At 41.0% G+C, this 27,480-nt stretch overlaps 1 protein-coding gene across 10 annotated transcripts in view; it reads right to left on the bottom strand.

Moving 5' to 3' along the window:
• Window positions 1-27,480, bottom strand: part of SUDS3 (SDS3 homolog, SIN3A corepressor complex component) — a 597,049-nt gene that overhangs the window by 294,002 nt on the left and 275,567 nt on the right. The window lies entirely within an intron of this gene.

Here is a 27,480-nt window from a genome sequence, read left to right as displayed (position 1 = left end):
GGTCTGTCACCTCTCTTCTCGGGGCCTCAGTTTCCCCGTGTGCAGTTGGGCCACACTAGAGACAACAAGAGGACTGATGGAGCTGTGGGAAAGCGTGAGGCTCTAGTCTTAGTAAGAGCTGGGTTCACATCCTCAGACACACATTTAGCCCATGTGGCCAAGGAGACGGATTCACGCCCACAGTCATCCACAGCCCTTCCTCTTGTCTTCTTCTTCAACAGAGGCCAGAAAGCTAACGTCTCACACTTCTAGAGGCTCTTACAGCTTGAGGCAGTTATGGTCTGTGAAAAGATACAAGTCTCTAGGGAAAGCACCCCTCCTAGAACGAAAAGACAAAGCTTCAAGAGAAAAGGTTAGGAGCGACCTTCAAGACGGCAGAGGAGTAAGATGTGGAGATCACCTTCCTCCCCATAAATACATCAAAAATACATCTACATGTGGAACAACACCTACAGAACACCTACTGAACGCTGGAAGAAGACCTCAGACTTCCCAAAAGGCAAGAAAATCCCCACGTACCCGGCCATGTGGCTGACAGGGTCTTGGTGCTCTGGCCTGGTGGGAGAGCCGAGTTCAGGACACTGGACCACCAGAGACCTCCTGGCCCCCACGTAATACCAATTGGCGAGAGCTCTCCCAGAGATCTCCGTCTCAACGCTAAGACCCAGCACCACGCAACGACCAGCAAGCTCCAGTGCTGGACGCCCCATGCCAAACAACTAGCAAGACAGGAACACAGCCCCACCCATTAGCAGAGAGGCTGCCTAAAGTCATACTAAATTCACAGACACCCTAAACGCACCACCGGACGCAGCCCTACCCACCAGACAGACAAGATTCAGGCCCACCCACCAGAACACAGGCACCAGTCCCCACCACAGGAAGCCTACACAAGCCACTGAACCAACTTTACCCACTGGGGGCAGACACCAAAAACAACGGGAACTATGAACCTGCAGCCTGCGAAGAGAAGACCCCAAACACAGTAAGTTAAGCAAAATGAGAAGACAGAAAAACACAGAGCAGATGAAGGAGCAAGGTAAAAACCCACCAGACATAACAAATGAAGAGGAAATAGGCAGTCTACCTGAAAAAGAATTCAGAGTAATGATAGTAAAGATGATCGAAAATCTTGGAAATAGAATGGAGAAAATACAAGAAATGTTTAAGAAGGACCTAGAAGGACTAAAGAGCAAACGAACAGTGATGAACAACACAATAAATGAAATCAAAAATTCTCTAGAAGGAATAAATAGCAGAATAACTGGGGCAGAAGAATGGATAAGTGACCTGGAAGATAAAATAGTGGAAATAACTACTGCAGAGCAGAATAAAGAAAAAAGAATGAAAAGAATTGAGCACAGTCTAAGAGACCTCTGGGACAACATTAAATGCACCAACATTTGAATTATAGGGGTCCCAAAGAAGAAGAGAAAAAGAAAGGGTCTGAGAAAATATTTGAAGAGATTAGAGTTGAAAGCTTCCCTAACATGGGAAAGGAAATAGCCAGCCAAGTCCAGGAAGTGCTGAGAGCACCATACAGGATAAACCCAAAGAGAAACACACTAAGACACAAATTAATGAAACTATCAAAAATTAAATACAAAGAATAAATATTAAAAGCAGCGAGGGAAAAGCAACAAATAACATACAAGGGAATCCCCCTAAGGTTAACAGCTGATCTTTCAGCAGAAACTCTGCAATCCAGAAGGGAGTGGCAGAACATATTTAAAGTGATGAAAGGGAAAAACCTACAACCAAGATTACTCTACCCAGCAACGATCTCATTCAGATCTGACGGAGAATTAAAACCTTTACAGACAAGCAAAAGCTGAGAGAGTTCAGCACCACCAAACCAGCTCTACAACAACTGCTAAAGGAACTTCTCTAGGCAAGAAACACAAAAGAAGGAAAGGACCTACAATAACGAACCCAAAACAATTAAGAAAATGGGAATAGGAACACACATATCAATAATTACCTTAAATGTAAATGGACTAAATGCTCCCACCAAAAGACACAGATTGGCTGAATGGATACAAAAACAAGACCCATATATTTGCTGTCTACAAGAGACCCACTTCAGACCTAGAGACACATACAGACTGAAAGTAAGGGGATGGAAAAAGGTATTTCATGCAAATGGAAACCAAAAGAAAGCTGGAGTAGCAATTCTCATATCAGACAAAATAGACTTTAAAACAAAGACTATTAGAAGAGACAAAGAAGGACACTACATAATGATCAAGGGATCGATCCAAGAGGAAGATATAACAATTGTAAATATTTATGCACCCAACATAGGTGCACCTCAATACATAAGGCAAATACTGACAACCATAAAAGGGGAAATCGACAGTAACACATTCATAGTAGGGGACTTTAACACCCCACTTTCACCAATGGACAGATCATCCAAAATGAAAATAAATAAGGAAACACAAGCTTTAAATGATACATTAAACGAGATGGAGTTAATTGATATTTATAGGACATTCCATCCAAAAACAACAGAATACACATTTTTCTCAAGTGCTCATGGAACATTCTCCAGGATAGATCATATCTTGGGTCACAAATCAAGCCTTGGTAAATTTAAGAAAATTGAAATTGTATCAAGTATCTTTTCTGACCACAACGCCATGAGACTAGATATCAATTACAGGAAAAGATCTGTAAAAAATACAAACACATGGAGGCTAAACAATACACTACTTAATAATGAAGTGATCACTGAAGAAATCAAAGAGGAAATCAAAAAATACCTAGAAACAAATGACAATGGAGACACAACGACCCAAAACCTGTGGGATGCAGCAAAAGCAGTTCTAAGGGGGAAGTTTATAGCAATACAAGCCCACCTTAAGAAGCAGGAAACATCTCGAATAAACAACCTAACCTTGCACCTCAAGCAATTAGAGAAAGAAGAACAAAAAAACCCCAAAGCTAGCAGAAGGAAAGAAATCATAAAAATCAGATCAGAAATAAATGAAAAAGAAATGAAGGAAACAATAGCAAAGATCAATAAAACTAAAAGCTGGTTCTTTGAGAAGATAAACAAAAGAGATAAACCACTAGCCAGACTCATTAAGAAAAAAAGGGAGAAGACTCAAATCAATAGAATTAGAAATGAAAAAGGAGAGGTAACAACTGACACTGCAGAAATAAAAGAGATCATGAGAGATTACTACAAGCAACTCTATGCCAATAAAATGGACAATCTGGAAGAAATGGACAAATTCTTAGAAATGCACAACCTGCCAAGACTGAATCAGGAAGAAATAGAAAATATGAACAGACCAATCACAAGCACTGAAATTGAAACTGTGATTAAAAATCTTCCAACAAAGAAAAGCCCAGGACCAGATGGCTTCACAGGCGAATTCTATCAAACATTTAGAGAAGAGCTAACACCTATCCTTCTCAAACTCTTCCAAAATATAGCAGAGGGAGGAACACTCCCAAACTCCTTCTACGAGGCCACCATCACCTTGATACCAAAACCAGACAAGGATGTCACAAAGAAAGAAAACTACAGGCCAATATCACTGATGAACATAGATGCAAAAATCCTCAACAAAATACTAGCAAACAGAATCCAACAGCACATAAAAAGGATCATACACCATGATCAAGTGGGGTTTATTCCAGGAATGCAAGGATTCTTCAATATACGCAAATCGATCAATGTGATAAACCATATTAACAAACTGAAGGAGAAAAACCATATGATCATCTCAATAGATGCAGAGAAAGCTTTTGACAAAATTCAACACCCATTTATGATAAAAACCCTGCAGAAAGTAGGCATAGAGGGAACTTTCCTCAACATAATAAAGGCCATATATGACAAGCCCACAGCAAACATCATCCTCAATGGTGAAAAACTGAAAGCATTTCCACTAAGATCAGGAACAAGACAAGGTTGCCCACTCTCACCACTCTTATTCAACATAGTTTTGGAAGTTTTAGCCACAGCAATCAGAGAAGAAAAGGAAATAAAAGGAATCCAAATCGGAAAAGAAGAAGTAAAGCTGTCACTGTTTGCAGATGACATGATCCTATACATAGAGAACCCTAAAGATGCTACCAGAAAACTACTAGAGCTAATCAATGAATTTGGTAAAGTGGCAGGATACAAAATTAATGCACAGAAATCTCTGGCATTCCTATATACTAATGACGAAAAATCTGAAAGTGAAATCAAGAAAACACTCCCATTTACCATTGCAACAAAAAGAATAAAATATCTAGGAATAAACCTACCTAAGGAGACAAAAGATCTGTATGCAGAAAATTATAAGACACTGATGAAAGAAATTAAAGATGATACAAATAGATGGAGACATATACCATGTTCTTGGATTGGAAGAATCAACATTGTGAAAATGACTCTACTACCGAAAGCAATCTATAGATTCAATGCAATCCCTATCAAACTACCACTGGCATTTTTCACAGAACTAGAACAAAAAATTTTGCAATTTGTATGGAAACACAAAAGACCCCGAATAGCCAAAGCAATCTTGAGAACGAAAGAAGGAACTGGAGGAATCAGGCTCCCAGACTTCAGACTATACTACAAAGCTACAGTTATCAAAACGGTATGGTACTGGCACAAAAACAGAAAGATAGATCAATGGAACAGGATAGAAAGCCCAGAGATAAACCCACGCACATATGGTCAACTTATCTTTGACAAAGGAGGCAGAAATGTACCGTGGAGAAAGGACAGCCTATTCAATAAGTGGTGCTGGGAAAACTGGACAGCTACATGTAAAAGTATGAAGTTAGATCACTCCCTAACACCATACACAAAAATAAGCTCAAAATGGATTAAAGACCTAAATGTAAGGCCAGAAACTATCAAACTCTTAGAGGAAAACATAGGCAGAACACTCTATGACATAAATCACAGCAAGATTCTTTCTGACCCACCTCCTAGAGTAATGGAAATAAAAACAAGAGTAAACAAATGGGACCTAATGAAACTTAAAAGCTTTTGCACAGCAAAGGAAACCATAAAGAAGACCAAAAGACAACCCTCAGAATGGGAGAAAATATTTGCAAATGAAGCAACTGACAAAGGATTGATCTCCAAAATTTATAAGCAGCTCATGCAGCTTAATAACAAAAAAACAAACAACCCAATCCAAAAATGGGCAGAAGACCTAAATAGACATTTCTCCAAAGAAGATATACAGAGTGCCAACAAACACATGAAAGAATGCTCAACATCACTAATCATGAGAGAAATGCAAATCAAAACTACAATGAGATATCATCTCACACCAGTCAGAATGGCTATCATCAAAAAATCTAGAAACAATAAATGCTGGAGAGGGTGTGGAGAAAAGGGAACCCTCTTACACTGTTGGTGGGAATGTAAATTGATACAGCCACTATGGAGAACAGTATGGAGGTTCCTTAAAAAGCTACAAATAGAACTACCATATGACCCAGCAATCCCACTACTGGGCATATACCCTGAGAAAACCATAATTCAAAAAGAGTCATGTACCAAAATGTTCATTGCAGCTCTATTTACAATAGCCCAGAGATGGAAACAACCTAAGTGTCCATCATCGGATGAATGGATAAAGAAGATGTGGCACATATATACAATGGAATATTACTCAGCCATAAAAAGAGACGAAATTGAGCTATTTGTAATGAGGTGGATAGACCTAGAGTCTGTCATACAGAGTGAAGTAAGTCAGAAAGAGAGAGACAAATACCGTATGCTAACACATATATATGGAATTTAAAAAAAAAAAAATGTCATGAAAAACCTAGGGGTGAAACAGGAATAAAGACACAGACTTACTAGAGAATGGACTTGAGGCTATGGGGAGGGGGCAGTGTAAATGGTGACAAAGCGATAAAGAGGCATGGACATATATACACTACCAAACGTAAGGTAGATAGCTAGTGGGAAGCAGCCGCATAGCACAGGGAGATCAGCTCGGTGCTTTGTGACCGCCTGGAGGGGTGGGATAGGGAGGGTGGGAGGGAGGGAGACGCAAGCGGGAAGAGATATGGGAATATATGTATATATATAACTGATTCATTTTGTTGTGAAGCTGAAACTAACATACCATTGTAAAGCAATTACACTCCAATAAAGATGTTAAAAAAAAAAAAAAAAAAAACACAAAAAAAAAAAAAAAAAAAAAAAAAAAAAAAAAAAAAAACAAAAGACAAAGAAGGACACTACATAATGATCAAGGGATCAATCCAAGAAGAAGAGATAACAGCTGTAAATATTTATGCACCCAACATAGGAGCACTTCAATACATAAGGCAAATGCTAACAGCCATAAAAGGGGAAATCAACAATAATACAATCATAGTAGGGAAATTTAATACCCCACTTTCACTAGTGGACAGATCATCCAAAATGAAAATAAAAAAGGAAACACAAGCTTTAAATGACACATTAAACAAGATGGGTTTAATCTATATTTATAGGACATTCCATCCAGAAACAACAGAATACACTTTCTTCTCAAGTGCTCATGGAACATTCTCCAGGATAGATCATACCTTGGGCCACAAATCAAGCCTTGGTAAATTTAAGAAAATTGAAATCGTATCAAGTATCTTTTCCAACCACAATGCTATGAGACTAGATATCAATTACAAAAAAAACTCTGTAAAAAATACAAACACATGCAGGCTAAAAAATACATTACTAAATAACCAAGAAATCACTGAAGAAATAAAAAAATACCTAGAAACAAATGACAATGATAACACGACAACCCAAAATCTATGGCATGCAGCAAAAGCAGTTCTAAGAGGGAAGTTTATAGCAATACAATCCTACGTCAAGAAACAAGCAAAATCTCAAATAAACAACCTAACCTTACACCTAAATCAATTAGAGAAAGAAGAACAAAAAACTCCAAAGTTAGCAGAAGGAAAGAAAACATAAAGATCAGATCAGAAATAAATGAAAAAGAAATGAAGGAAACAATAGCAAAGATCAATAAAACTAAAAGCTGGTTCTTTAAGAAGGTAAAAAAAATTGATAAACCACTAGCCAGACTCATCAAGAGAAAAGGGGAAAAGACTCAAATCAAAAGAATTAGAAATGAAAAAGGAGAAGTAACAACTGACACCGCAGAAATACAAAGAATCAAGAGAGATTACTACAAGCAACTATATGCCAATAAAATGGACAACCTGGAAGCAATGGAAAAATTCTTAGAAAAGCACAACCTTCTGAGACTGAACCAGGAAGAAACAGAAAATATAAATAGACCAATCACAAGCACTGAAATTGAAACTGTGATTAAAAATCTTCCAACAAACAAAAGCCCAAGACCAGATGGCTTCACAGGCGAATTCTATCAAACATTTAGAGACGAGCTAACACCTATCCTTCTCAAATTCTTCCAAAATACAGCAAAGGGAGGAACACTCCCAAACTCATTCTATGAGGACACCATCACCCTGATACTAAAACCAGACAAAGCCATTACAAAAAAAGAAACCTACAGGTCAGTATCTCTGGTGAACATAGATGCAAAAATCCTCAACAAAATCCTAGCAAACAGAATCCAGCAGCACATTAAAAGGATCACACACCAAGAGCCCCAAATCAAGTTGGGTTTATCTCAGTAATGCAAGGATTCTTCAATATATGCAAATCAATTAATGTGATAAACCATATTAACAAACTGAAGGAGAAAAAGCATATGATCATCTCAATAGATGCAGAAAAAGCTTTTGACAAAATTCAACACCAATTTATGATAAAAACTCTCCAGAAGTAGGCATAGAGGGAACTTACCTCAACATAAATAAAGGCCATATATGACAAACCCACAACCAACATCGTTCTCAATGGTGAAAACTGAAAGCATTTCCACTAAGATCAGGAACAAGACAAGGCTGCCCACTCTCACCACTATTATTCAACATAGTTTTGGAAGTTTTAGCCACAGCAATCAGAGAAGAAAAAGAAATAAAAGGAATCCAAATCGGTAAAGAAGAAGTAAAACTGTCACTGTTTGCAGATGACATGATACTATACACAGAGAATCCTAAAGATGCCACCAGAAAACTACTAGAGCTAATCAATGAATTTGGTAAAGTAGCAGGATGCAAAATTAATGCACAGAAATCTCTTGCATTCCTTTACACTAATGATGAAAAACCTGAAAAAGAAATTAAGGAAATGCTTCCATTTACCACTGCAACAAAAAGAATAGAATACCTAGGATAAACCTACCTAAGGAGGCAAAAGACCTATATGCAGAAAACTATAAGACACTGATGAAAGAAATTAAAGATGATACAAATAGATGCAGAGATATACCATGTTCTTGGATTGGAAGACTCAACATTGTGAAAATAACTATACTACCCAAAGCAATCTACAGATTCAATGCAATCCCTATCAAACTACCACTGGCATTTTTTACAGAACTAGAACAAAAAATTTCACCATTTGTGTGGAAACACAAAAGACCCTGAATAGCCAAAGCAATCTTGAGAAAGAAAAACGGAGCTGGAGGAATCAAGCTCCCTGACTTCAGACTATACTACAAAGCTGCAGTAATCAAGACAGTATGGTACTGGCACAAAAACAGAAAGATCAATGGAACAGGACAGAAAGCCCAGAGATAAGCCCACGCACATATGGTCACCTTATCTTTGATAAAGGAGGCAGGAATATACAATGGAGAAAAGACAGCCTCTTCAATAAGTGGTGCTGGGAAAACTGGACAGCTACATGTAAAAGAATGAAATTAGAACACTCCCTAACACTATACACAAAAATAAACTCAAAATGGATTAGAGACCTAAATATAAGGCCAGACACTGTAAAACTCTTAGAGGAAAACATAGGCAGGACACTCTGTGACATAAATCACAGCAAGATCATTTTCGACCCACCTCCTAGAGAAATGGAAATAAAAACAAAAATAAACAAATGGGACCTAATGAAACTTAAAAGCTTTTGCACAGCAAGGGAAACCATAAACAAGATGAAAAGACAACCCTCAGAATGGGAGAACATATTTGCAAATGAAGCAACTGAGAAAAAGATTTATCTCCAATATATACAAGCAGCTCATGCAGCTCAATATCAAAAACACAAACAACCGAATCCAAAAATGGGCAGAAGAGCTAAATAGACATTTCTCCAAAGAAGATATACAGATTGCCAACAAACACATGAAAGGATGCTCAACATCACTAATCATTAGAGAACTGCAAATCAAAACTACAATTAGGTATCACCTCACACCAGTCAGAATGGTCATCATCAAAAAATCTACAAACAATAAATGCTAGAGAGGGTGTGGAGAAAAGGGAACCTTCGTGCACTGTTGGCGGGAATGTAAATTGATACAGCCATTATGGAGAACAGTATGGAATTCAGTATGGAGAACAGTTTTTCCTTAAAAATCTAAAAATAGGGCTTCCCTGGTGGCGCAGTGGTTGAGAATCTGCCTGCCAATGCAGGGGACACGGGTTCGAGCCCTGGTCTGGGAAGATCCCAAATGCCGCGGAGCAACTAGGCTCGTGAGCCACAACTACTGAGCCTGTGCGTCTGGAGCTTGTGCTCTGAAACACAAGAGGCTGTGACAGTGAGAGGTCCGTGCACTGCAATGAAGAGTGGCCCCCGCTTGCCACAACTAGAGAAAGCCCTCGCACAGAAACAAAGACCCAACACAGCCATAAATAAATAAATAAGCTTTCATTTAAAGAAAAATATCTAAAAATAGAACTACCATATGACCCAGCAATCCCACTACTGGGCATATACCCTGAGAAAACCATAATTCAAAAAGAGTCATGTACCACAATGTTCACTGCAGCACTGTTTACAATAGCCAGAACATGGAAGCAAACTAAGTGTCCATCAACAGATGAATGGATAAAGAAGATATGGCACATATATACAACGGAATGTTACTCAGCGATAAAAAGAAACTAAATTGAGTTATTTGTAGCGAGGTGGATGGACCTAGAGACTGTCATACAGAGTGAAGTAAGTCAGAAAGAGAAAAACAAGTACCGTATGCTAACACATATATATGGAATCTAAAAAAAAATGGTTCTGATGAACCTAGGTGCAGGACAGGAATAAAGACGCAGATGTAGAGAATGGACTTGAGGACACTGGGAGGGGGAAGGGTATGCTGGGATGAAGTGAGAGAGTAGCATTGACATATATACACTACCAAATGTAAAACAGATAGCTAGTGGGAAGCAGCCGCATCGCACAGGGAGATCAGCTTGGTGCTTTGTGACCACCTAGAGGGGTGGGATAGGGAGGTGGGAGGGAGACAAAAGAAGGAGGGGATATGGGGATATATGTATACATATAGCTGGTTCACTTTGTTATACAGCAGAAACTAACACAACGTTGTAAAGCAATTATACTCCAATAAAGATGTTTAAAAAAAAAGAGAGAGAGAAAGGGTTTGCCATGTTCCTTCCTGTTGCCAAGGTCATGAAAAAGATGCTTGAAGGTGCAGCAGCAGCCATCGTGTAACCATGAGGAAGAAAGCCACACTATGAGAATGGAGAGTAGTAGAGCAGGAAGACAGAGGGAGCCTGTGTCCCTGAGGAAGTTCTTGTGGATAAAATCTTGAGCAGCTGACAGCAAGCCTCTTATTTCATGGGCCAAATAAAACCCCTGACAGATGTGTCAGGTCTCAGTTACTTGCAGCCACTCGCAATTCTAACTAACCCTTGAGCCAGTTCTTTAATGCTTTTTAAAATTAATATTTATTGAGCACTTACTTTGTGACAGGTATGTACCAGGCACACTATATCTATTCTGTCCAATTTGTCACAATAACTCATTTCATAAATGCAAAATTTGAGGCTCAGACGGGGTAAGTAATTTGCTCAAGGTGAAACAGCATGAATTTGACCTCTAGAACCTGGGCTGTTAACCATGACCCATGCTCTACTTTCCTGAACCTCAGTTTCCCTATCTGTAAAATAAGACAGCAGGAGGCAGTGTTGTAAAGGAGCCAAGCCTATGGGCTCTGAATAATTCAGAGTGACATCAGCTCAAATCCTGCCTCCACCACCTGGTGCTGTGTGACTTGAGGAAGTAACTAAACCTCTCTGAGCCCCAGTTTCTTTTTCAATAACTTGGACAATTAGAGGACCTACCTCATAGGGTTGTCCTAAAGATTAAACATCAGGTAAAGCTGTGAGCACGGAGCCCAGGAGAGAGCAGGCACTTCTCTGCAGCTGAGATCATCTCCCCTCTCCCTTGTAGCACAGGATTTCCATAACCTTGGCAGCTGGTTGTACATCAGTGAAATATCCGACATCATTCCCTGGGGAAGAAGGACTACTGTGGCTTTCTAGGTACAGATGACAAACTGAATACAGAAATTTTTCGTCTGAAACCAACTATTTTTTAAAACAACAGTTTACGAGTTAAAACAAAAAAAAGGGACTTCCCTGGTGGCGCCATGGTTAAGAATCCGCCTGCCAATGCAGCGGGCACGGGTTCGAGCCCTGGTCTGGGAAGATCCCACATGCTGCGGAGCAACTTAGCCCGTGCGCCACAACTACTGAGCCCGCGTGCCACAATTACTGAAGCCTGTGTGCCTAGAGCCGTGCTCCGCAACAAGAGAAGCCACCGCAATGAGAAGACTGCGCAACACAACGAAGAATAGCCCCCGCTCGCCGCGACTAGATAAAGCCCGCGCGCAGCAACGAAGACCCAACACAGCCAAAAATAAATAAATAAATAAGTTTTTAAATAAAAGTATTAAAACTGTTTACTACTTTGTTTACTCCCAGCAAGGGTTAGATCAAAGCATCCAGCTCCTCCCTGCCGCAAGTAATGGAGGAGGGAGGGAGGGAATCACTCTCCAGGGGGCTTCGCCGGACTCCACGGTTAAGCTCAAAACTTAAAAACCTGCAAATGGGAGGGAAAGGGGGAGGCGCGGAAATAATAAGAAGCGGGTCCCAAGAAGGTTGTATTAAAAACAATGAAACCGTAATGTTTTCCATGACAGATTTCATCAGTGCCGCCTGAGTGCATTCTATTAAACCTCATTTATTACATTTTGAGGAACATAATCTAGATATAAGATCCCAGACAGTTTACAAACTAGCTGAATCCGGACGCATCACCGTCCCCGCCGTGCACAGAAAACAGGCTGTTTTTCCTCTTGATGGTCTCAGGGCTCTCCCTCTACAGTTTGTGTGGGGGAAGGAGACAGTAAGACGGGATGGGTGTGGAGGGCTCCATGCTGTTATTTGCCGTCTTTCTCCCCCCTCGAGCCGTTTGGACGCTTTGGGCTTCCTGCCCTGTAGCATAAACATCTCTGAAGTTGAACAGGCTTGCTTCGTTGCGTTCTGGAATCTGCGGGCTGATAGGAAATAGGTGCACAGGTGCCAAAAAAGCAACATACACACGCAGCACAAATCGTTGATTTGTTTATCTAAGGGTCTCCCCTGAGCCTCCCAAGACTCCCCCCACCCACTCGGAGAATCTCATTTACTGGGATTTACAAAGCAGGAGTTGACCCAGTGGATGAAACAGATGATATTTTCATTCTAGGATTTCCAGGTCACTGGGAAGTCTCCCTACTCCCACCAAACTCCCAGCCCAAAACACTTCCCCAGCCCTGCTTTCTAAGGCCTAAAATGCCCCTTTGTGAAAACCAAGAGTTGAGGCATGCCAGAGACTCTATGTTATTTCATCTATTCCTCTCCTTGGTCCACTCAGGGCATGCATTAGTCATCCTGCTGCATGGAGGACAACACACACTCAGACTGGTGAAGCGACTTTCCCAGGGTCACTCGGTGATTAAGTGGCAGAACCAGGAATCCAGGCCCAGGGGATACCGTATACGATTTAAACATTCTTTTAATGGCAGGACACAACACGCTGACACTCAGATAGAGGAAGGGCAGAAGTCTTTGTCACTGACAGCTCCAAATGAGAGAAGGCCACCATGCAGGGCCTCCCAGGGGCTTGCACTGGGGGCAGGGTAACATCGAGTTGGAGCTACTGCAGGGGCACCTTATGGACGGCAAGCGCTGGGTCTCTGGGGCTCTGGGGCTCCCTGTGGACTGGCCGGTACTTGCTCTGGCATGATTAGGGCAGGTGCACTGTGACCCCAGAGTGTGAGAGCCCCATGATCAGCTGCTCAAGAAGAGGAACTAACAAGCCTCTAGACAGGGCCTCAAAACTGGGTTAAGACAGCATTTTAAAAATATATTATATATATATCGTACATGTTATAGGTGGGTCTAATTCTGAATCCCATATCCTTTTCCTCTCTCTGTACTGAAAATGCCTATCAACCTTGGGGTCGCCCATCCTCAAGACGTTCACTTGGTCACCCTGTCTTGTTGGCCCATCTCTGAAAAGTCTCTTGGATTAGTGCCCTGCTCGAGAAAGTTACGCTCAGATCTCTTTCATGAACTACAAGGCCCTTCGAGAGAGCAACACAGGGTTAAGAGAAAGAAAGTGAGCTCAGAGGTCAGCACAGGGGTCAAATTGTGGTCCTGTCACTTGTTAGCTGCACGACCTCAGACATCAGTGTCCCGTTGAGCCTCACCTGCATCTGCAAAATGGGAATTAGAGGATGGCCTGCCGCTGGAGATGGCCAGGAGGGAAGAAGGCAGATTATCTGTTGGCAATCCTGGCAGAGAGTGAGTCCTCAGTTAAGATACGCAGCACTGCTGCTGCTGTGATTCTGTGCGCTCCGGCGCAAACCTGCATTTCAACCTCGCCAGCCACACTCTGCTCCCCAAACACTACCGTGCTCCTCCTTACGTCTCTGCCTCGGCTGGGATATTTTTCTGTACACCTTTCCCACTTCCCAGCACGTCCTGGTCATCCTTCAGGGCTCACCTCCATGGTCTTCTCCTCCAAGAAGCCTCCCAGAGCCACTACCTACCCCAGCGGAATCCAGCTCTCCCTGCCCAGTGCTCCCTCCCACTCCGGCAAAGTCTGAACTGTGCATCTGGTGGGAAGGAAGTCGGGTTCCTACCTGCTACCCCCACAGTGAGCTACGTGAGGAAGTGCAGAATCTTATCACACAGTGGAGTGGTAGCTGTCTTGATGTATTAGTCAGGGTTCTCCAGAGAAACAGAACCAGCAGGACAGATAGATATAGATGTAGATTTTTCAATATTATATATATAGATAGTCTATCAATAGACTATAGATCTATATCAATCTATATCTATATCTACATAAGGATATTTATTATAGGAATGGGCTCGTGTAATTATGATCTGCCCTCTACAAGCTGGAGACCCAAGAGAGCCGGTGGTGTGATCCAGTCCACGTTCAACTCTGGGCCTCCCTTAGCCCAGCCAAGCTGACACTTAAAACTAACAATTATAGCTGATGAGGCACCTTTGAGTAGCTGCCTTCCCTTTCTTGTCTCACTCCACCACTCCGTCACCTTCGCTCCTCAACTTGCACTCAAGTTCTTATCTCAGGGGCTGCTTCTGGGGGAATCCAGATTGACACGTAATCCCCGCTAGACGTGAGATCTGGAGCATGTTACTTAAACTCTCTGTGCCTCCACCTTCCCTTCTAGAAATGAAAATATTTTTACTTATGGAATTTTATTACGAGGATGAGATGAGCTAAGTTGCGCCTGGGAAAGTGCCTGAAAAATAGAAAACACTATAAATATTAGGTCTTATTATTCTCAAGATCTAGCTTAGGACCTGGCATATGCTATGGATTCACAAAAGTGTTTGCTGGTTAAAGCATATTGAATCTCTCAGGATGGAGGAAGGCTGTATATTGAGCCTTTTCATTCCGCATTAGTTAGGTTCTTCCAGTTGCCAAGAACTCACTCAAGCAAACACAAGCAAGGCAGCCTGTTTCAAGGATGTACCTGCAGGAACAGAGACGGGCGTCTCTAAGGAACTGCAGAACCACCAGCCAGGCAGACTGTACCAAGGCAGGAGCATAAGTGGGGAATAGGAAGGTGTCTCAGATTCCGAGAACAGCCCTAGTGAATGGGTTATCTTGTCATCCTCCAAGAGCTGCAGGGTGCTTTTGTGTCTTCCCTCTAGAGATCTATTGCTCATACAGCTCACCTGCTCCCTCTGTATTGCCTCTCTTTGTACAACTTTCTGGTTCCACTGAGGTCTCTGAGTTTCCAGTAACATCTCTTTCCCCGTGGATTCTGTTCCAGTCGAGAAATAGTCATAGGAGTCAAAATGGGATAAAGACATCAACTTTGGGGGTGGTAAAGCTGCACTTCGGAGCACATTGTAGACTTGTGACAAGAGGCAAGAATTCCGCTCCTTCCCCCCCAGTCTAGACCTTGATTCTTCCCTCAGCAAAGAGTCTGCTCTCCAGCCAGCCTGGCCCACACCTGCTGACCAAGAAGAGACCTGACGGAGGTGAGAGTACAGGTCATCTCACTGCAGAGGGGCAGGAGCTGAGAACAGACGTTCTGAACAACTCTGAAACCAGAGCTTGACAGAGAGACCGAGCTGGCCACACTCAGACCTGTTCCCAGCTTCACCAGCAGATCATCTATTCACCCCGCTGGTAGAGTGAGAAAAGGAGGAGGAGGGATGGACTGACACCCTCCCTGGTACTTCTAGAACGGTCGGTAGAAGTTGTTATTGTAATGGACTATGGCAGACTAGACAGGGGAGGGTTGGAATGTTTTCTTCCTGCAGCTACTAACTGACCAACCTTGCCTGTGTCTATAGTTCAAATTCCCAAGAGACAGGACCTGATTGGCCCAGAGACTCATCTTCATCTCTGTTTGGACAGCTAGTCCATAAAGAGCTAGCTCAAAGGCCATTGGCCAGCCTACCCCTTAGTGCAACCTGAAATTGCCCTGTTCATTTATTTGTTTATCATCTTCCCACACCCCGACTAGGGTGTTCCTGAGGGACAGGAATCTTGTCTGTTATGGTCATTGTTTCATCCCCAGCATCTAGAAAGGTACATGGCACAAAGTAGGAGCTGGATAAATATTTATTGAATATAAGATTGAATGATTGATTAATGCAACAAATAGGTGAGTGAATGAACAAACCTAACAGGTTTATAAAAAGCCCTACCTACATCACTGGAGCCTCTCCTCTATCACCCAGGGAACTCAGCTTCAGCCCGCAGCTTGTTTAGCCCACGGGGCAAAGTCCCTCAGGTAATGAGACCTCACTCACCTACAAGGCAATTGAGTGAGTTTCCATTGTCATGGCAGCGAGCCGATGCCCATCAAAGCAACTCAGCCAAGTGTTCCTTCTAACCACTGGAATCTTTCTGAGAGATGTTCTGACCAACACAATTTTCTCCATCTTATTCTATTTCCAGTGATGTTTTAGCCCATCTTGAAACTGGACCACTTCTCTGATTACCTGCTTCTTAATCCAACTCTGTCTGCACCAGTTCCCTTGATTAACGCCTTTCCCACAGACTATAAAGTCCTTCTCCAACTCACTACCCAGGGCATTATTTAACAGAAACCTAAACCCAGCAAGCTAATGAAAACAGCTCTTGCAAATAATCCTTTAAAGGGGTTTTAAGTACCCAGTTCCTACTAAACTGATGCAAATTAATGACCTTTAGGAGGCTTCTAAAAACTCACTATTCTTTTACCCAGAAGGGAGTAGCGATGAGGTCACAGATACTAAGCACCAAAACAAATCAGTCCCAAGTTTAATCACTGCTGAGCCTGACACAGTGTTAAAAGGGGACAGTGCCCTGGAGAGCTCTGAAAAAGGAGAACTCAGTGTTGCTAAAAGAAGTAGACGGGGATGCCCCAAAGGAAGGGACTTTGTCCCAATTTCCTCAGCATTGGTCAGAGGGGCTGGGAAACTTAAAGGCTGAGCTATACTCATGAATAAATAAGACCTCCAGGGCCATTGTGCAGATCAGAGATAAAATGTAAATGTAAATGTAAAATGTAAATCTGCACATAGCAGATGCTCAATAAAGGCTAAATGTTGTTATGATGAAAACCACACACTGGTGCCTGTGACAGCAGGGACCTGGAGAAAGAGGGTCAGTCCAGGGGCAGGGGTGTCTTGGCACCAAAGGGCTTTTGTGTGCTCAGCAAAGTGGAGGCTTTGGAGCTATGAGGTTTACAGCTCCAGGACATGTATTTAAGGGCCCCTACGGCCAAAAGGGACAATTTAGGAAGGTCCTAAGTTAGCTGACTTGTTGAGAGGGCAGAGCAGAGGCTTCGTCTCGAGGGAGCTGAGGTCAGGGTGAACCTCTCCAATTCTGTGAGTCTACACTGGACCAGAAGTACCTTTCCTTGTATTCCTCTTCAAATTCACAGTGCACTCTCTACCGCTTCTCACCATCCCTGTCCTCTGATTTACAGCTCTAGGTTCACCTCCTCCAGGAAGCCCTCCTAGACTTTTGCAACCTACATACTCTTTTTCCCATCTCTATATCCCTATGACATTCACAGTCTGCAGCAAACAGTCTAGCCTCCTTTTTCCACTTTACACCTTACTGGTTTCTAGTACGTGAGATCTGGGAGCCCTCTTTATTATTATTATTTTTTTTAATTAAAACCCCATGGCTTATTTATTTTATAACTGTAGGTTTTTACCCCTCATTCCCCTTTACCTATTTCTCCCAGTCCCCATGCCCTCCCCTCTGGCAATCACTCATTTTTTTCTCTGTATCTATGAGTTTGTTTTCTTTTTTTTGATTTTTATTTTTTTATACAGCACGTTCTTATTAGTTATCCATTTTATACATATTAGTATATATATATATATCTCAATCCCAATCTCCCAATTCATCACAGCATCACCACCATCCCCCACCACCACTTTCCCACTTGGTGTCCATACGTTTGTTCTCTGCATCTGTGTCTCAGTTTCTGCCCTGCAAACAGGTGCATCTGTACCATTCTTCTAGATTCCACATATATACATTAATATTCCATATTTGTTTTTCTCTTTCTGACTTACTTCACTCTGTATGACAGTCTCTAGATTCATCCACATCTCCACAAATGACCCAATTTCGTTCCTTTTTATGGCTGAGTAATATTCCATTGTATATATGTACCACTTCTTCTTTATCCATTTGTCTGTCTATAGGCCTTTAGGTTGCTTCCATGACCTGGCTATTGTAAATAGTGCTGCAATGAACATTGGGGTGCATGTGTCTTTTTGAATTATGGTTTTCTCTGGGTATATGCCCAGTAGTGGGATTGCTGGGTTGTATGGTAATTCCAGTTTTAGTTTTTTAAGGAACTTCCATACTGTTCTCCATAGTGGTTGTATCAATTTACATTCCCACCAACAGTGCAAGAGGGTTCCCTTTTCTCCACACCCTCTCCAGCATTTGTTGTTTGTAGATTTTCTGATGACGCCCATTCTAACTGGTGTGACGTGATACCTCACTGTGGCTTTGACTTGCATTTCTCTAATAATCAGTGATGTTGAGCAGCTTTTCATGTGCCTCTTGCCATCTGTATGTCTTCTTTGGAGAAATGTCTATTTAGGTCTTCTGCCCATTTTTGGATTGGGTTGCTTGTTTTTTTGATATTGAGCTGCATGAGCTGTTTATATATTTTGGAGATTAATCCTTTGTCTGTTAATACGTTTGAAAATATTTTCCCCCATTCTGAGGGTTGTCTTTTCGTCTTGTTTATGGTTTCCTTTGCTGTGCAAAAGCTTTTAAGATTCATTAGGTCCCATTTGTTTATTTTTAGTTTTATTTCCGTTACTCTGGATGGTGGATCAAAAAGATTTTGCTGTGATTTATGTCAAAGAGTGTTCTTCCTATGTTTTCCTCTAAGAGTTTTCTAGTGTCCGGTCTTACATTTAGGTCTTGAATCCATTTTGAGTTTATTTTTGTATATGGTGTTAGGGAGTGTTCTAATTTCATTCTTTTACATGTAGCTGTCCAGTTTTCCCAGCACTACTTATTGAAGAGACTGTCTTTTCTCCATTGTATATCCTTGCCTCCTTTGGCATAGATTAGTTGACCATAGGTGAGTGGGTTTATCTCTGGGCTTTCTATACTGTTTCATTGATCTATATTTCTGTGTTAATCAAGACAGTACCATATTGTCTTGATTACTGTAGCTTTGTAGTATAGTGTGAAGACAGGGAGTCTGACTCCTCCAACTCCTTTTTTTCCCCTCAAGATTGCTTTGGCTATTCGGGGTCTTTTGTGTCTCCATACAAATTTTAAGATTTTTTGTTCTAGTTCTGTAAAAAATGCCACTGGCAGTTTGATAGGGATTGCATTGGATCTGTAGATTGCTTTGGGTAGTACAGTCATTTTCACAATATTGATTCTTCCAATCCAAGAACATGGTATATCTCTACGTCTGTTGGTATCATCTTTAATTTCTTTCATCAGTGTCTTATAGTTTTCTGCATACAGGTCTTTTGTCTCCCTAGGTAAGTTTACTCCTAGGTATTTTATTCTTTTCGTTGCAATGGTAACTATGTTGAATAACAGTGGTGAGAGTGGACATCCTTGTCTTGTTCCTGATCTTAGAGGAAATGCTTTCAGTTTTTCACCATTGAGAATGATGTTTGCTGTGGGCTTGTCATATATGGCCTTTATTATGTTGAGGTAGGTTCCCTCTATGCCCACTTTCTGGAGAGTTTTTACCATAAATGGGTGTTGAATTTTGTCAAAAGCTTTTCTGCATCTATTGAGATGATCATATGGTTTTTATTCTTCAATTTGTTAATATGGTGTATCACATTGATTGATTTGCGTATATTGAAGAATCCTTGCATCCCTGGGATAAATCCCACTTGGTCATGGTGTATGATCCTTTTAATGTGTTGTTGGATTCTGTTTGCTAGTATTTTGTAAAGGATTTTTACATCTATATTCATCAGTGATATTGGTCTGTAATTTTCATTTTTTGCAGTATCTTTGTCTGGTTTTAGTATCAGGGTTATGGTGGGCTCATAGAATGAGTTTGGGAGTATTCCTTTCTCTGCAATTTTTTGGAAGAGCCTGAGAAGGATGGGTGTTAGCTCTTCTCTAAATGTTTGACAGAATTGTCCTGTGAAGCCATCTGGTCCTGGACTTTTGTTTGTTGGAAGATTTTTAATCACAGTTTCAATTTCATTACTTGTGATTGGTCTGTTCATATTTTCTATTTCTTCCTGGTTCACTCTTGGAAGGTTATACCTTTCTAAGAATTTTTCCATTTCTTCCAGGTTGTCCATTTTATTGGCATACAGTTGCTTGTAGTAGTCTCTTAGGATGCTTTGTATTTCTGCAGTGTCTGTTGTAACTTCTCCTTTTTCATTTCTAATTTTATTGATTTGAGTCCTCTCCCTCTTTTTCTTGATGAGTCTGGCTAACGGTTTATCAATTTTGTTTATCTTCTCAAAGAACCAGCTTTTAGTTTTATTGATCTTTGCTATTGTTTTCTTTGTTTCCATTTCATTTATTTCTGCTCTGATCTTTATGATTTCTTTCCTTCTGCTAACTTTGGGTTTTGTTTGTTCTTCTTTCTCTAGTTCCTTTAGGTGTAAGGTTAGATTCTTTATTTGAGATTTTTCTTGTTTCTTGAGGTAGGCTTGTATTGCTATAAAATTCCCTCTTACAACTGCTTTTGCTGCATCCCGTAGGTTTTGGATGGTCGTGTTTTCATTGTCATTTGTCTCTAGGTATTTTTTGATTTCCTCTTTGATTTCTTCAGTGATCTCTTGGTTATTTAGTATTGTATTGTTTAGCTTCCATGTATTTGTGTATTTTACGTTTTTTTCCCTGTAATTGATTTATAATCTCACAGCGCTGTGGTGTGAAAAGATGCTTGATACGATTTCAATTTTCTTAAATTGACTGAGGCTTGATTTGTGACCCAAGGTGTGATCTATCCTGGAGAATATTCCATGCGCACTTGAGAAGAAAGTGTAATCTGCTGTTTTTGGATGGAATGTCCTATAAATACCAATTAAATATCTGGTCTATTATGCCATTTAAATTTTGTATTTCCTTAGTAATTTTCTGTTTGGATGATCTGTCCATTGGTGTAAGTGAGGTGTTAAAGTCCCCCACTATTATTGTGTTACTGTCAATTTCCTCTTTTATAGCTGTTAGCAGTTGCCTTATGTATTGAGGTGTTCCTATGTTGGGAGTGTATATGTTTATAATGTTATATCTTCTTCTTGGCTTGATCCCTTGATCATTATGTAGTGTCCGTCCTTGTCTCTTGTAACATTCTTTATTTCAAAGTCTGTTTTATCTGATATGAGTATTGCTACTCCAGCTTTCTTTTGATTTCCATTTGCATGGAATATGCTTTTCCATCCCTTCACTTTCAGTCTGTATGTGTCCCTAGGTCTGAAGTGGGTCTCTTATGGACAGCATATATATGGGTCTTGTGTTGGTATGCATTCGGCAAGCCTGTGTCTTTTGGCTGGAGCATTTAATCCATTCACGTTTAAGGTAATTATCGATATGTATATTCTTATGACCATTTTCTTAAGGTTTTGGGTTTGTTTTTGTAGGTCCTTTTCTTCCCTTGTGTTTCCCACTTAGAGAAGTTCCTTTAGCATTTGTTGAGGAGCTGGTCTGGTGGTGCTGAATTCTCTTAGCTTTTCCTTATCTGTAAAGCTTCTGATTTCTGCATCGAATCTGAATGAGATCCTTGCTGGGTAGAGTAATCTTGGTTGTAGGTTCTTCCCTTTCATCACTTTAAGTATACCATGCCACTCCCTTCTGGCGTGTAGAGTTTCTGCTGAGAAATCAGCTGTTAACCTTATGGGAGTTCCCTTGTATGTTATTTGTCGTTTTTCCCTTGCTGCTTTCAATAATTTTTCTTTTTCTTTAATTTTTGCCAATTTGATTACTATGTGTCTTGGTGTGTTTCTCCTTGGGTTTATACTGTATGGGTCTTGCTGCACTTCCTGGACTTGGGTGGCTATTTCCTTTCCCATGTTAGGAAGTTTTCGACTATAAACTCTTCAAATATTTTCTCAAGTCCTTTCTCTCTTTCTTCTCCTTCTGGCACCCCTATAATGCGAATGTTGTTGCGTTTAATGTTGTCCCAGAAGTCTCTTAGGCTGTCTTCATTTCTTTTCATTCTTTTTTCTTTATTCTGTTCCACAGCAGTGAATTCCACCATTCTGTCTTCCAGGTCACTTATCCGTTCTTCCACCTCAGTTATTCTGCTATTGATTCCTTCTAGTGTAGTTTGTTTTTTTTTTTTTAGTGTAGTTTTCATTTCAGTTACTGTATTGTTCATCTCTGCTTGTTTGTTCTTTAATTCTTCTAGGTCTTTGTTAAATACTTCTTGCGTCTTCTCGATCTTTGCCTCCATTCTTTTCCGAGGTCCTGGATCATCTTCACTATCATTATTCTGAATTCTTTTTCTGGAAGGTTGCCTATCTCCACTTCATTTAGTTGTTTTTCTGGGGTTTTATCTTGTTCCTTCATCTGGTACATAGCCCTCTGCCTTTTCATCTTGTCTCTCTTTCTGTGAATGTGGTTTTCATTCCAGAGGCTGCAGGATAGTAGTTCTTCCTGATTCCGCTGTCTGCCCTCTCTTGGAGCCCTCTTGAGGATTGAGACTCTGGCTCATATGCCTCATGTATCCCTCACAGACATGTTTTGTAATCTAGGGCCTCTCACTCTATAATATGCACATGAATCCCCTGGAGATCTTGTGGGAATGCAGATTCTGATTCTGCAGGTCTTGGCTAAGGCCTGAGACTGCATTTCTAACAAGCTCCCAAGTGATGTCAATGGTACTTTGAGTAGCATGGATCTACAGCATCTTACCAACACTGTTTCTTCAAGCTTTTAATGTGTTACATATCTAAAAAGATAGAGAGAGAAACAAGTCTACTCCAGGAGTTCTCAGAGCCTTTAATGGACGCTATGAATCTTCAAGAAGGGGCTATGGTGTGCAGCATCTCCCAACAGAAATCTCTGTTCAAGGGAGTGTCCTACAGCATTTATCTCATTATCAGATACACGTCAATTGCTAATAATAAGAGCAAATATTTATTGCATCCTTACTACAGGCCAAGCATTTTACACACACCATCTTATATAATTATTCCACTGAACACTATGAGGTAAGCACTACTGGGATCCCCGTTTTAGAGGAGGAGATGGAAGCTACAGGGGTTAAGTCCTGTACCCAAGTGTGTGTGGCAGAGTCAGGAATTGAACCCCATTAGTCTGGCTCCAGGGTCCTCTATTTTAACCATCCCACTTGACCTCTAAGCTTGGACCCACAAATCTTCCTTCTGCCATGAATAATGGCTAAAAGGCCAAACTTGGTGAGGACAGGCTTCTGCCTCAACTGCAGTCAGTTTTGTCCAGGTGCTCTTTTTTTACACAGCTATGAGTTGTTTGTTTGTTTTTCCCCCCCTACGGTGAACATTTACTTATCGTATGTAAGAAAGAAAAAGAGCACACTTCTGTTTCAGCTCAGAATGTGTCTGGTTTCAAGTAACAGGACAGACAGGTGTTTGTTTTTATTACACTACAAGATGTCCAGAGATAGATGGTTAGAGACTTTTTAAGTCAGCCATCAGAAACCCAGGCCCCTTCTTTCTTTCCAGGTGTGTGGACAATAACAGAGAAAGCTTATGTCTTGGTTCTGGAAGAAGTTGGTGTAAGCCCCTTCCTCATTCATTCTTTCATTTGAAAGGCATGTTAAGGTCCTTCCATGTGTCAGACAGTGGGTTTTGGAACAAAGATGAAAAGATACAACCAAGTCTATGGGTCAGATAAGATTATACAGATACGCAATCTCCTAATTATGGTACCATGAAGTGACTATTATTTATTTCAACCCTGGCTTTCTACAGAAAGGATCTGAGGTGCTAACGTACTGTGATACGTGTTATAAGAGAAGTGAGCACAGGATCTGTGGGAGCCCAGAGAAAGGGCCCCTCACCTACCTGGGGGTGAAGAAGGGCAAAAGGAGTCAGGGAAAGGGTGGATCTGAGTCTTGTAGGGCAAAGAGAAATGAGCTGGGCAAGAGAAGGTCAGGTAGGCAGGGCATGCCAAGCCAGGAAAAATAAAAGGACAGTGTAAGTAGTCAAAATGCTTTGTGCTGAATCCTGTTTGGGCTTTTTAAAACAGGGTTTTTTTTTTTTTTCCCCCTCATGAAAAAGAAGCAGAGGGATAAATAGCTCCAGTGTTGTTTCAGTGAATCAACCACATAAGGATCCTGGATCAACTTCTCTGCAATTCTCTTCTCCCTCCCCTCATGGTTGTAAGATGGCTGCAACTGCTCTGGGTATCACAAAAGGACAGAATAAGCTTCCCTGACAGCTTTGCCCTTCCAGGCAAAGCTGTTCACTTTGCAGTGTAGCACAGTAGTTTGTGCATATGGGTTAGGGGGTTAAACTAGATGAGATTCACTGAAGACACACAAAGTTTCTAATAGAATTATATCTGAAGAAACAAATGTGATCTTGAAATGAAAGGGACAGAAAGGGTACAAAGCAAAAAGAGATATTCAGATCATCAAATTTCTACAAGCAGGAAGCAGGCTGAGAAAACTATTCAGTATAAATGCACACCATCTTTTATATAAAAGGAAGGATGACTAAGAGGGTAGAACCAAGAGTCTAGAATTTGGAGTCAAGAGCCGTGGAGAACTATTCCCTGGACTTGAGACTGAATCAAGGAACTGTCAATCTGTGCCCAGCTGGATTTCAGAATTGCTATGGACCAGTGACTCCTGTGTGCCTCACATCTTCAGCTTTGTGAACAAGAATGTCTACAGTGGTTATTCTACGTCGGTTCCAGCATAGTATCTAAAGATAGTTTATCTTCAAATCCTGGCTCTGAGCTTGGTATTTTGGGCACCTCCAACCATAAGCCAATTTCTTCATCTGTGGAATCAGGACAATAATGCCTACCTATCTCATAGGTTGTTATAAACACTCAATAAGCTAAACATATAATCACTCCACAGTGCCTGGCACAAAGTAAGTAGTGTTCAGTAAATGACAACTGTTATTATTTTTCATTATTCTCCCCTTTGTATTCTGAATATACTCTTACTATAGCACCTGCCATTCTGCGCTGGAATTATATGCCATATGTCTACCCCATATATATGCTACTGTTTACTCCATTAGGCTCTGAGCACTTGGGGCTTACAGAAGATATTCATGTTTGTATCTTCAACCAACATAAATACCCTGGCATATGGTAGATGATTGGGAAGTGTTTGTTGAATGAAGAGAACAGAATGGAATAGAAGAGAATGGAATAGAAAACGATAGAAAAATGTATACCCATGATTCGGCATTCCTTTCTGCTAGCTTTTGGTATTGAATAGCATGGTTTTCTTTCTTGGCTGTTGTTATGGGAAATGATTTGATAAAGGCAGGGGACCTTCCTATCAGTCATGACTGTAAATTCTGAAAACCTGTGATGCTGAAGTTCTCCAGAAGCTGTTCCTACAACAGGAATCCGCTATGGCTGGGGCAAAACCCCTGGAAAATGAAGAGCTTCTCCCAATTTGGAGACATCAGAGCTCCAGAAACACGCAAAACAGCCAGTTCTCCTCAAGCCACTTCCCTTTCCCAGAGTACTCTGCTGACCACCCCTCTCCCAGCTCTGTGTTGTGAGAAGATGAAGTTCAGTGACTCAAGGTTTCTCTTGTGGCCCCAGACAGTTGAAGGCAAAATGGGATGTGGACACAAGGATGTTTTTGCTGACTCTTCTTTAGTGCTTCAGGGAACATTACATTTAGCTAATTTAGGAAGAATATCAAATTAAGAGATACCCATCTGCATAATAGCTATTAGAAATAAAACTCTCAAGAAGCAAGGGGCTATAGTGCCCAAGGTCATGACCTATGACCTCCTTCAGAGCTAGGATCCTTTACCAGCACCAACAACAGTCCTAGCACAAATGCCAACAACAAATTCCTAGCATAAATGATGCCACTCACTCATAGCAGACATTACTAATCAATTATAGCATACTTTCACCCCAAACATAGCTTCAAATGCTTCTCATCCCATTGACTGAAGAAAGTCACTACTAATTGATTGGGAGTGCCATGCAGGATTAAACCCACTTTCCTTCCCTGACCTAGACGTTCACACTACCTGTGCAGTCCTCACAATTATAATAATCTCCTTAGATGGTTCTTCTTTAGGTCCCTAACAACATGATCCTAATAGCATCCTAAGACATCATGAGCAGACTACTTGCATCTCATATTGCCTCCTCTCTCTAGGATCCTCTTACTTTCCCGAACTGTACTTTAGTAGGACATAATATGAAACAGTCAAATAAAATCACATTTACTATAAGAACACTGTTGAGGGTATTGTTCATTACTTTATACACCGTCTTCTCTATGAGGCTCCAGGAGGGAAAAAATGCCTTTCTAATCTTAGGATCAATAATGGATGTGTCTCTCCTGAGCCACCAGACTTTCTTGCCTTATGAACCATATGCATTCTGTAACAGACACGTTTCCCTCTTTGCACTGGCTGCAGGAAGCTTACAGACCAGGATGGCACTACTCCCCTTATAATTCATGCATTAATCTCTTTAAAGAATCCAAATTATTTTTCTTGGTTTTTTCCCTCCTTTGTCTTACTTATCTTAATTTTCATTTATTTTATTCTGCTACAGTTTGTGCATCCTTGTAAGCCACGTTGAACACTTGGGGGAATAAACTTGGTATAAATAAACAGATGGATAACTAATACCCGGACAAATGTGAAGCATTATTCAGGTTTCTAAATATTCATTTCACGTGCAAATGTTGGGGATAGGGTGCATCAGAGTATGTTTATTGGGGGAGTAGAGTGCATAAGACCATCTTTCTCTTTAAGCATCTACCCTTGTTCCTCTTACTCTGTAGGACCTAAAAAAGGTGTGTGTGTGTGTGTGTGTGTGTGTGTGTGCACGCGCGCGTGTGTGTGTCCTCACTTCCCTGCTTCACACATGTTCCTACAGACCTGAGACCACCACACAGCAACCTAAATCAGCTTGCCAAGAGGCATGTAGTTTAACCTGAACACCAAATGCCCAGGGGGTTCTTGAAGCGCCAAGATGAAAGAACGGTCACTCTCATTATTCCCAAGAGTCACAGCTCTCCGTTGGCTAAACTACTTGTCTAAACCACTGTAAACACATGGACTTTGAAGCTACATATATCTGTGTTTAAATCCTCATTCTGCCATTCAGAATGTATTTACTTAACCTCTTTTTCTAAGCCTCAGTTTCCTCTTCTGTAAAATGCCTACTTTCTGGAGTTGATGGCTTAAGTGAGATAATATATGAAAAGCACTTAGCACAATGTTGGGTACGTGGTGAGTCCTTAATAAATGATAGCTATTACTTTACGGCTCTGATTGCTCTTGTCTCCCTTAATCTTGTAAACTATAGGCTCTGCTTCACTACGGTGGGGGTAGAGAGTAATTTGGTTTATTACATCCTTATTAGCATCTAGCCCAGGGTCAAGAACACGTAGGTGTTTAATATCTGGCTGCTGAATACTCGGAAGAACGTGCACCTGGAGACATTAACAATGAATATATTTACCATGCTGT

Source organism: Stenella coeruleoalba (genome assembly GCF_951394435.1).
Source record: "Stenella coeruleoalba genome assembly, chromosome: 14".
Lineage (NCBI taxonomy): Eukaryota > Metazoa > Chordata > Mammalia > Artiodactyla > Delphinidae > Stenella > Stenella coeruleoalba.
The sequence above is the reverse complement of the archived record's forward strand: the minus strand, read 5'-3'. Positions and strand labels throughout refer to the sequence as shown.